At 42.7% G+C, this 10,005-nt stretch overlaps 1 long non-coding RNA gene across 1 annotated transcript; it reads left to right on the forward strand.

The window, feature by feature from the left end:
* Positions 1-562: 562 nt before the first annotated feature.
* LOC125944550 (uncharacterized) lies at positions 563-9,083 on the forward strand. The gene is made up of 3 exons (XR_007466268.1): positions 563-672; positions 2,118-2,214; positions 9,032-9,083. It is a non-coding gene; the product is annotated as an uncharacterized LOC125944550 (long non-coding RNA).
* Positions 9,084-10,005: the final 922 nt, after the last annotated feature.

Consider the following 10,005-nt stretch of genomic DNA (forward strand, 5'->3'; position numbering starts at 1 on the left):
GGCTGGTTCTTTGTATCGTCACAATACTCGGGGTCGGCGCGCAGTTTTCTAAAGGCCACTTTATAGTCCGACGTACACTGTAAACACAAATTAGCCCATATGGGCGTTTTAGCAGCTGACATGCCCTTTTTCCTCCCAAGCTCAAAACAGTTACTCCCACGAGATGGAGTAAAACAAGCTAGAACCTTTATTTTACCCTCGACCTCATTCAGATGAACATTAAGGGGATGTTGCGTTAGTAAAATGGGGGTTCTCAAAAGATAACTGGCGTTGGGTAGATAGGGAGTGCTGAATACGCCCATATCTAACCCGAGGCAAACAGCTAAAGAACAACTCAGCCGCCAGGTGCCGCCTGCCATGACCAACATGGCTGTCACCCCGAGCGACAATTTCAGTAGAATTTCTGCACTCAGATTCGAAATATCCCGCGCAATGTGCGTCCGCGTTGTTTTTCTGTTTGGAGTAGCCGCGCTAGCGCTGCAGGCGCTGCAGAGAATGCCGCGCCAAACCCGAAACTACGCCACCGTACCGAAACTTTCGAAACGCCGCGCCGACGGGTATGCGGAGTGCGCGCGCTCGAAGCGACCAAGCGGCAGCCATTACCACCAGCGTCGGCGCATTGTTCTGCCGTCGTTGGTGTCTCCCGCAGTTTCGAACAGCCAAGACTCCACGGTAAGTGATTTTCAACGACCGCTGCACGTTCTGTGTATGCATATGTGTTCAGAGGCGCTGATACGAGTTATTGAAGGCCTCAGTGCAACAGTTGGCCGTCCCGAACCATTTTGCAAACTGCCTTGCACGATCACCGTGTTTGTGCGAGCTTTGTCGTATTCGAAGCGAGTGCTTAGAGTGGAGCGAGAGTAGTTAGAAAACATGATTTTAGATGATGAGGAACTTTGCGATGTCTTCGAGGTCTGTTAATAGGATGGCTCTGAGCGTTCGTGATGTTTCCCCAAGCGCAAGCCACTACCAGAGAAGTTCCGTGCAGTGCGGGGTGAGCTAAGCCGCCAAGCTTCGCCGCCTAACCGCGGCCTTAAAATGTGTCAACTCGTTACTGCGACGCGCGTGTGTGCGGGTTTCGGCGCTTCTTTGTGCGCGGTATCTGCTAGCTGCCGCTTACGTGGCGCCAATCTCCTCGTACGGTTGTGTGCAGTAGGTCGCTTACTAAGCGTGCACTGTGTAGATTTGCCGGTACGCTCCGGGCCGGCGTCTGTCTCTTTGCGCCCACGCCGCTGATTGTGCAGGCAGTGCGCGATTGCTGCGCCTAGCCGCGCAGCTTGGGGAGCCAGCACCCGTCGACTTTGGTCTTTAGATTACCGTTCACATTACCGGATACGCCGTCTTTTTACCCTTCGCGAGCAGAAAACGATGCGGTTGGCTTGACCAAACATTAATTTACGCGTCAGCGTTGGCGGTGATAGATCACGGGAACGTAGCGCGGTGGCTGTGTTATTTGCTGATGCAGTGACTACGCCTCCCAGGCAAGCACTATGCAATATCTATATAGTCGGCGATTGTACAATGTTATTATTCGACTGCTCGCTCTGTGCACTGGATGCCTTGACTTGTTTAATGTTTGTTTTGCTGCTGCACCATTGCGTACAGATATTCAGTTTTGATTTCTACATACCAAATTCATACAATGTCGCCCTTTCAAACTCAGGATCTTATCACACTTGACAGTGTGATCGTACTGTGCACGAGTAATATTAACTCAATTCCTGCTGCTGGTAAAAAAAAGAATGGCTGGCTGATCAACCCAAATCTGACAAAAATGTGCTTTAGGTCCGCCATTGTCTATTGTAAAAAGAGATACTACCTTGGTATTCAATGTCAGTGACACTCATTAATTATGCATCCTCTTGACCGAAATAATTTGTCTTGGAAGCCATTCAGTTTATGTGATCAGTAAACATTTCATGGCTTAAGTGCATAGAGGCATGAGTTGGGTAACGGCAAAATATAAAATTTTGGAAAGCATAGTTTACCAATAATGTAAGCTGAACAGCATACAAAACTCAGCGTAGCAGCAGAAGTAATCCCGTATCAACTTGCGGCCATGCTGTTGCGGGCTCTATGTAACATTGCTGTGTCTAATTTTTCACTTATGTTTCAAGACTGCAGCCGTTTCATTGCCAGCTGTAAGGATGAAGCAGCTTCATAGCCGGACATCAGACGCCTTCCAAGTTCCCCTTTTCAGCAACAGAGGCATAGGTAGGCTCTTACCTAGATTTTTTTTTACCCTGTATCTTTTACCTGCAATGGGTAGTTTTGTGGCTTCAGTTAGAGAGAATGCTGTGACACCTGTTCCATGGGGCAGAAGACATATATAGGCATGTGTGTTCCAGTAAGAAAATAAAAATACTGAAGGAGCCCAACATGACATATTTGAGGACAAATGTATCATGTAAATTACTATGTGACAAAAATAAAACCGACAAGACTTGGTGCACAGTGTGCAGATGTGTGCATCAGAATAACGACGAAAAGCTTGTGCAATTAGTTTTAAAAAATATTCACTAGGTTGTTTTGTGTGGCATTATTATCATTGTTCTCTATCACATTATTGCAAAACTGTGCTCGCTAGTATTGCGTGTTAAAAACACAGTTCAACCCAGGCAGCACATCACATGGGGCCAACTAGGGCCAATGATGGTTTTCAGCCGGCACTGGCTGGGCCGCGAAGGCCCGCCGTTGCCTCCGTAATGCCAGTGCTGGCAAAGCCACTGTAACAGACATCCAGCGATGGCCCTGCTTTGCCGGTGAATGCCCGTTAATGGCTAGGCCGGGCGTCGCAACTGGCTATCCCGGGCCTGCTTTGCCGTAAGAATGCCGTCATTGGCTGTACATCTCTAAACATTGGTTAAGAACGTCCGTTCGAAGCTATAGGCATAGCCACATTGTTTAGCAGTTCTGATAGACCCGTAAATATCGGCCTGTCAAACAGAACGGCATTTCAATATTTCCTTTCACGCAGCATTCGCTGGCCACTCCCGATTATATATGTTTACAGCATCCAATTTTTATTTGAATTTTTCACCACGCACGCCAACTGCAACGAGATCACTCTGGTATTTTTTTTTGTTTCTTACTAAGTTATTATGTAAGTTCTGAATATTTTTTTCGTTTTATTACAAAGGCTGTTAACTTTCGCGTAATTGTATTTATTGTGTTGAATCATTCGATCGGACATTGTTAACAAGTGGCACAAGGGCACTCCATTATAATGCGTCAATGCGCGCATGCCGTGTGCATCCTCGATAGGCGCAATAACAAATTCAAGGGGGTATATAATTAAAAAGCATGTGCGCTTACATGTGCGTCGTTTAAGTAGTGTTGCAGGTAGTGAATTGCAAAATACTGCATAACTTTATGGTGCAATCATCTGTACCGCTTGCCAGTAATGCCGTCGCTAGCTCATTTTCTGTAGCGGCTGTAAATTTTATTGCCAGTAAAATACAAGGCATTTTAGATGACTGCTCGCTATATTATTTTTCTGCATAGAGAGCATATCGAACTGTGCAGTAGTGTCTCCTGTGGCCAGCTTCATTATAATCTTAGGTGCCTTTCCCGGAAAACTCTGTCCTGCGTGTTTTTTTTTTTGTTTTTTTTGTTTGTTTGTTTTGTTTTTTTTTTTTTTTTGATGCCAGATGACTTTTTTCAGACCAACTGGCACAGTAGGCGTAAATTCCTCCCCGCAGAAAGAACCGGGGACAAAAAGAAATTGCGCCATGTTGAAAAAGAGGTTTCTGCTGGCTATTGGTGCATATTTCTAAAAAAAACAGCCAATAGAAGAGACAAGAATGTGAGACAAGCCCAACGCTAACTTACAATGAAATGCTTATTTTGCACGACGCCAAATATATCTACACTGAAAAGAAAAGGGAAGGCCGAGAACAGAGACAACGCCACAAGAGATATACGGGGGTGGGAGGGGGGGAGTGAAGAGAAAAGGTTTGGTCAGACGACCAAGACGACTACACAAGGCGCTCTCCGTTGGAAGGGAACAGAAAATAAAGAAAAATATAAAAAAGAACAGGAATGTTTGTGGCCCGCCGCGCCATTCCGAACCTTGACGGATGGCTGAAAGAGTTAAGTTACCGACCTAGGACTGAGAACGAAGAACGAGGCTAAGATTAAGGAGAATACAGGAATATAGAATGGAAAAAAAAGAAGAACGCTACTGGATAAAAATGTAAGCTACTGAATAAAATTAATTTCTGATTAAAAAGTGGAACTAGCATAAAGAAAAAAACTACTAAAATATATATAAATATATATACATTTTTCAAGTAGGTGAACTCTTTTTGTGAGAGCAACACAGATTTGAATAATTTTTTTGCTGACGTTTGCATCTTATATGAGCTAATAAATATATCTATCGTTGTTTTGACTTTGCAAGGAGGCATACATAAGCTTCCTTATTCCTTATTAAATTCAGGCTCCCACTTGCACCCTCAACGACACACCTCTGGTAACTTCTTCCTCTTGTAGATAAATATCTCGGTATACACATCACACACAACGTTTTTGGAATGTGTATATTGAGTTTTCAATTTACCCATGCCAACCACATGTTTGGTTTCTCGCTCCAAAATTTTCTTCATGGGAAGCTTTTATTTTATAAATCTATGGTGGGGTCTCAGATCTTCGAGTACACCAGTTCTGTCTCGCAACTCTCGAAAGTGTCCAAAACCTTGCCGTCCTTGTTTTGTTACATACAATTACTCACGTGTAGCCAATGCGGCTTCTACAAAATCATCGCTTGGTTTACCTTGTCGCCGTATGCGATCTCGCTTGTGTTTGTTTATTACGATTTATTTTATTACTCCCGCTGCTTAAAAGACATATTTTTCAACCTCCCACCTACGTTTCTTCTCGCAGCGGCCACGTTTGATGCTTTCTTGTTTATGAAAAGAAGAAAAAAAAACTACCCGCTTTTTTTATGTAAAGCCTTCGGGCTTTGACACTATACTAACATAATTAATTAAATTAATATGGCGAACTTGAACGAGATTCTTGTACTCGCTATTTGGGCTTCACTTATATGTTATGCGCCGCGTAATGTATTGTCGCGATGTTTCTTAGATACGGCTGCCGCTCCTATGTGTCTATTCATTTTTTTTTCGAAGGGGGAGGTTGTATTATTTAACTAGAAGCAAGAAATTCATGGGGGCATGTTAGCAAGTGATGCATGTGCGCCGGACTACCCCTTTGCGCACACGTTGTCTTGCTCTACCGTTCTCCTGGGATAAGCAGTGCCAAAAAATAACAATGAACACATTCATTGATCACTTTGAGTTGTTTTACAGGTTCATTTGTCATGTTTTACATTTCAGCTATAATATATAATAAAATCAGCACAAGTGCTACGGATCCTTCAGCCGCAGCAGCTTTTGTAAAAATAAAAATAAATAAATAAATAAAAGAATAAAAAAAACGTCCGCGTGTCGTTCTTCACTACTATCAGGCGAAGTGACGTCAAAGCCCCAAGAATGCGTTTCACTCTCACCACGTTTTCCCTGCGTTCCCTCGCTTTGCAGTGTCGAAGGTATGCACGGTCTATAATGCGCACAGCCGAGCCTGCGTTGCTAATCAGAACCGGATGGGCGCACAAAGAAGCGTGAATAATTGTCAAATATGTTGCTCCCTGCGGGGACCTCGCCCGCTTCCAAAGAAACGTGGTGACTCTCGGAGGACGAGGGACCCGTACACATTCTGCTTCTGCCTGTGAGCTGTCGTAGCCCATATTTCTTTCACCATGTTTTGCTTGCGAAGCATGCATCAACTTGTCCAGCAACGTGTTCAGTACCAGCGGCTTGACCTTCGCCACTACAAGCTTGGTTCCACATTGCTATTGGGTGAAACATGAACAACTAGCCAAACGTTGGAAAACTGCATTTACTGCGAAATAAGCTCAATTATCGCAAGGTAAGTACAATTGTCTTATTTTTATTCTCAAGTATAGTGTTTCAACTAAGTGCATTGCCTAATACGTGTATTTTCTTTTTTTACAGAGATAATGTACGGCCACTTCTTGCTATGTACGTAGACGGTGCTGCACCGCTTCAGCGTCAGCTGAAACGCACTGTCTGTTTGAAAACACGCAGCACGGCACATTTCGGCTAGTACACTCAAGAAGACCAAATTTGGATTGTCGTAATTCCTTACTCAGGAAGTACATTCTGCGAGCTGACTGGTGTTCAGAACTTCCTGCAAGAGTATAATCTGTTGTATTGCAGCTTGCTTAGGTGTTTATCATGAAACAAAGCACCCTTTCTTTGCTACCTCTGTTCTAAAAGCTTACGCATTGCCAAAGGCTAAGTACAGCTACCCACAAGCACTTACGAGAAGTCTCGCGATGAAGGCATAATTCATCAAAATTGCCTACTTAGAACAAAAATCGCATGTTTAGATGCAGCGGAATTTCCTACCTAATTTTTTTTCGTATTTCTGTTTCTTTTTTTCAGCTTCAATAATTTGTTTGAATGGAGAAATCATATCTGTGGGAGATTGCCTTCAATATATTGAACGCCATCATGGACCATGCAGTTCAACTGCCGTACAGCATGGATGGAAATAAAAGCAAGAGACTGTTTAACACGCGGCTATGCAGAGTGGGAACAGGTGATACGCATTTAATTTCTCAGTTTTGTACCTTTTGCTTATATTATGCAATGCTGACAGTGTTGTGATAATAAAAGTATATGTATTGTATGCAGATGGTGCCTGAGAGACGCAGACATCGACATCAACCAAGCGCAAGACTTCATAAGAATAAGGCTGCCAGGCGCCGTCGACTATTGCAGAAGGCGGCGTTACGCCGAAGCGGCTCAACCCCCCGTAGCGTCATAAACAAAGCTTTCGTAGGTGGCCCACAGGATTGGAGATACGAGCGACAATCTGTATCAACCTATTTTAAGACCAATAAATAAATTGTGTATATTATTTGGTGATTTTATAGTAGATTATGGCATGTTGCATCGAGCTATCGTGCAATATTTGCGTAATTTAAAATCGTAGGAAATAACGGCATCGCCCACATACATCACAATCTGCCAATAGGGCCATGCCAGTGGGTAATGCGGGACAATAAATTAACTAAGAGCCGGCTATTGACCAATACCGGCGCTGCCAGTAGGCAAGGTGGGACACTAGAATGGCAATGAACGGCAGAGCCGGCTATCTGCCTGTATTGGCGCTGCCACACAATGGCCGAAATAGGCCCTTTAGTGGCATGGCCGCGCTGGGCCATTCTTGACGCGGGTAGCGCTGCCGGTTTCGGGCCTATATTTGTGCCGGTGTTTGCCGGGATATTGCCGTGCTGGGGCCAGCCTGGTTGTGCTGCCTGGGAAGTACATCATTTGCCTTCACCATCATATGCATAGAACATATGCATATAAACAGAGTGGAATTTTTAAAAAGTTGCTTTGCTTCACCGACCCTAATTTTAGGTCCTTCTCAAGTTTTCCCATCTATTTAAAAAAAGTATCATGAACACTTTCCAGGGTTTACAGGCAGCTTAAGCACATTGTGCCAGACTGTGAATAAGCCAAAGAGGTCCTAGTGTCTATAGTGGTGTCTGGTAAATGCAAGTTTCTTGATTGATGCTTTATGCTTAGTACCAATTGGAGTAAGTCATGATTTTAGCAAAATGTTTGTTTTCCAGGCAAATGTCATTTGATGTGTGTCCAAAGAACCACACTTTTTAATACAGTTGCTCATTCTCTAAGTCCACTGCTTAGTATTATGAAATGCATGTACCTTGTAAGCATAGTGTTTGGCCTTCAGCTTAAGGTAGTATGGGCACGCTTGCATGCACATAAAGTAGCATTAATACAAATGTGAAAACACAAGTGATAACACGACACAGCTATGCATAAACATTTTCACATGAGCAGATCACTCAGCGCAATCCTTAGGAAAGTAAGTAAAAATATAATAATGTGCTTATATGATAAACAGTGCTGATGTTTCAGGAGCATGGCCTTTTACCGTCATATACAATAACAGTTCGTTATTTAGGATTATAAAACTATTTGCCTTATTTGTGTCCAACTGCTCTAAATTTGAAAATTCTCGTTGATTGCATTAGAAAGTTTTTGGGAGTGTCTTCAGTCACTGCCAGAATTAAATTTGTAATTGGATCCATCGTATGTGTGATAACAAAAAAAAAACATTTTGGAACCAGTTGACTGTTATGCAGTATGCTAAGTGTGCATATTAGAACAGTAACATATATTTTCATTGTAGACATGTATAAAATGTGTATGTATACATCTTTAAGTCATAGACTGTGCAGTTTTCAGATGTGTGATTGTGTGGATGTAGGTTCTTCTGTATAGCATTGTCTAGCATTTTTTAGCAGTACATTAAGGTGTGACACAAAGAGAAAAATATTGTTCAAACAAAATGGTTGAAGTTTACTCTTAAGAGGCTTAAGCACGTTTGGATGATTTTACACCATGTAGTAAAACAAGAATAGGAACTGAGCTGCTCGTCACAACCATATGGCACCAACAAACAATGAAGACAAGGAAAGAAAAAAAGAACAGAAGTGAATTGGACCAAAGGACAACTCGTTGCTGATAGGAGCTGTATTCACATCTGCATGAAGCATGCAATCTTTTATTGAGTTAAAGCAACAGCTCTTCCTCCTGTTCACTTTGTTGCAAATTTCTGCGAGTGTACTAAGTCTGGCCCTGGAAGCGTTAGGCAGTGCCACTCGTGGCCTTGGTGCTGGATGTAACACATCCTTCTAACTGTAGGTCTCATGTATTATGTGAACTTAAGTTTTCTTGAATTCATGTACCCTGCAAAAGCTGCACTTGAAACGATATGCTATATAGCCACCATTGCCATGAGTAGCCCTGGCTGACAATCCCGTGGCCAGACATTGATTTACCTTGCTTAACTATTCTGCAAAACTGTTTTGCATGCAAATGTGGTGATTATTATACATGCGAAATGCCTCACAGCATAAAATTTTTGATATGCATCTTACAATTCTTATTGTTTTGTTTTAACTCAGGATGCCATTCTACCTGTGCTGCATTGTGTGGCTGACCACTCCTAGGATCTCACAGAATCATTACACAGGTCTGTACCTTTGTGATTCTGACTACGGGTACTTTTGTAGTTTACATTTGGTGTAATTGCACAGATGAAATGAAAAACAGATTAAAATATGAGCTGACAGGCACTGTCTCCAAACTTTAGTTACAAAGGCAAATCTTTTTTCACAGTTGTCTTTATACCAATACAAAAGAACGTGCACATCAAAACACCAGTGTCTAACAAGCAACATCATTGTAGTGTAGAAGAAACCAAAACATCATACGAAAACTTGTACTAAATTAGGGACTGTATTAAAATGTTATGAGAAACACCATTTCTTAAGAGTGACAGTTTGTGTATTGGAGCCTTGAACTATTTCTCGGCTTACTCTGTCTCGTTTCTTGAACCCAAGTGATGTCTTTTTCTTTTGGTTAGTGATTTTACTCAGACTGCGGCATATTTTGGCACAGTCGGCGATCAATATCTGTGACCGCTACAAGTGGCAAGCCGCGCTCCCCGCGACGAATACTGTGAACAGTACTGTCATTGCGGCAAAAGGGCCTACAGCTACTTCTGTGGAAGATCATGCAAACTGAATAACCAATATAAAAGCATCAGGTGACTCCGCTAAGAGCCTTTTATGCCTTACGCACCAGATTAGGATGCAAGATTTAGGTTATTTTGCAACCAAGACGCCCACATACAACGCTTAAAACATGAATAATGTGGCGAGTTGGGCACATTGGTACATTATTACGAGAATTTCAGCGCAATAAAACACAAGGACGACACAAAGAAATGACCAGGACAAGCGGTGAACTTGCAACAGGTTTTATTGTAGCGAATTTCACATATATATGCACTATCCAACAAAGATGTCATTATCTGCACATGCGTAGAAATACCATCTCTTTACCTGAGAGTTGTATCAATGCACGCTAACACACC

The sequence above is a fragment of the Dermacentor silvarum genome, chromosome 3 (assembly GCF_013339745.2).
Source record: "Dermacentor silvarum isolate Dsil-2018 chromosome 3, BIME_Dsil_1.4, whole genome shotgun sequence".
Lineage (NCBI taxonomy): Eukaryota > Metazoa > Arthropoda > Arachnida > Ixodida > Ixodidae > Dermacentor > Dermacentor silvarum.